This window comes from Chenopodium album, chromosome 6 (assembly GCF_948465745.1).
Source record: "Chenopodium album chromosome 6, dcCheAlbu1.1, whole genome shotgun sequence".
NCBI lineage: Eukaryota > Viridiplantae > Streptophyta > Magnoliopsida > Caryophyllales > Amaranthaceae > Chenopodium > Chenopodium album.
In genome coordinates, this window is record NC_137839.1 from 20,311,390 (window position 1) to 20,313,421 (window position 2,032).

The window sequence follows — 2,032 nt, forward strand, 5'->3', positions numbered from 1 at the left end:
AAATAATTGGGGTTTGCATATCCTCAGCCATATCAAGAACAACAAAGTCTACAGGTATATAAAATTTACCTACTCTAACGGGGACGTCCTCTAAAACACCTAGGGGGTATTTGAAAGAACGGTCGGCCATTTGCAGAGTTATATTGGTAGCTTTTAATGTACCCATATTTAACTTAGAACACACAGATAATGGCATAACGCTAACACTAGCACCCAAATCACATAATGCATTATCAATCAGAAGATTACCAATATGACAAGGGATAGAAAAACTACCCGGATCTTTCAATTTAGGTGGAGACTTATTTTAATGTACGGCACTACACTCTGCAGTGAAAGCTACTGTCTCTACCTCACTAATAGACCTTTTTCTCGTCAAAATTTCTTTCATAAATTTTGCATATGAGGGGATTTGTGTGATCAATTCAGTAGGGAACTGTTACCTTCAAATCCTTAACCACCTCCAGGAACTTACCAAACTGCTTATCCAAGTTTGTCTTCAATTGACGATTGGGGAAAGGAAGTTTGATAATTGGCTTTTGAGCATTCTTTTCTTTGTCTGGAGTAGCCACCTTCTCCGGAGTTTTACCCTGCAATGTAGGATTAGATGTGTTAGTATTATCTTCTAGCCCTGCAGGGCTAGCAACTACATTGTTTGGTTTAATGGAATCAAGATTAGCATTATTTAATAAAATAGGTTCATCAACTCTGGGCATAGAGGGCCCTTCATAGTTTGAACCACTCCTTAGAGTAATCGCAAATGCTTGATCCGTAGGCCTAGTCGGTTGTGCCGGCAGGGCTCCCTGTTGGCGTGCTTGTAGAGTAGCGGAAAGTTGCGCAATTTGATTATCTACAATTTTGTTATGCGCTAGAATTTGATCAATTGTCGCATCTCTGCTCTCCATGTGCTTTTGCATATTAACCAACATTGCTCTAATTTCCCCTAAAGAAGGGTCTGAAGATGAGGGGGGTTGTTGTGGTTGATTCTTTTGGCCAGCATTGGGATGATAGTATTTCTGCTGCTGTTGCTGTGGCACCTGTGGTTCTTGTGGTGGTGGATTTTGAACATTAGTGCTCCGGTAGGAAAGGTATGGATGATTCCGATACCCAGGATTGTAAGTGTTGGAGTATGGGTTATTCTGCCTATAAGCTTGGAAGGCATTAACTTGCTCCACGGAACTCCTGCAATCCTGCTCCCAATGACCTACAATACCACAATTTTCACAGAAAGCCTCATTAGAATTATTATTAATCGCAGAAACATTGGCTACGTTAGCAGTGCTCAGATTATCTAATTTTTGACAAATAGAGGTCAGTTGAGCTTGCAAAAAGGATACAGAGTCGACGCTATGTTTCCCCTTGTTAGCAAATCCTCTTGGATTCCCATATTGGGAATTGTGTATCGCCATGTCTTCAATAACCTGACCTGCGTCATCAACATTAAGATTCATAAATCTCCCACTAGCTGCAGAGTCTAAAATTATTCTAGAAGAATTTCCAATGCCGTTATAAAAGGCTTGGATTAACTGCCATTGTGCTAAATTGTGGTGAGGGCATTCTCTTTGTAAGTCCTTGAACCTCTCCCAAGCCTCATATAAAGACTCATCGGCTTCTTCGGCGAAATTCTGAATCGCACTCCGTAGTACTGCTGTTCTCTCTGCAGGATAATATTTGTTATAAAAATTCAAAACAAGAGTTTCCCAGTCAGTTATACCAAGCGTAGTTCTATTTAGACCATTAAACCACAATTTAGCTTTTCCAGTTAAAGAAAAGGGAAAGAGAATCTCCCTGATTTGGTCTTGAGTGACCCCGGCTTGCCTTATGGTGTTGCAATATTGACAATAGTCGGCAATGTGAAGATTCGGGTCTTCACCCTTGGCTCCACTGAATTGCTTCCTCTCTATCATCGTTATAAATTGAGGCTTAATTTCAAATTGAACCCCATCAAGAGCCGGAGTGGGAGTGAGATGTGGAAAATCCGTAAGCTTTGGTTGTGAATAATCACTAAGTTTCTTTGGAACCGCCATCTCTG

The 2,032-nt window shown here is 40.8% G+C and overlaps 1 non-coding gene across 1 annotated transcript; it reads left to right on the forward strand.

Annotated features, from left to right (window-relative positions):
* The first annotated feature begins 1,539 nt into the window (after nucleotides 1-1,539).
* On the forward strand, nucleotides 1,540-1,646 carry LOC145637614 (small nucleolar RNA R71). The gene has a single exon (XR_014114378.1). It is a non-coding gene; the product is annotated as a small nucleolar RNA R71 (small nucleolar RNA).
* Nucleotides 1,647-2,032: the final 386 nt, after the last annotated feature.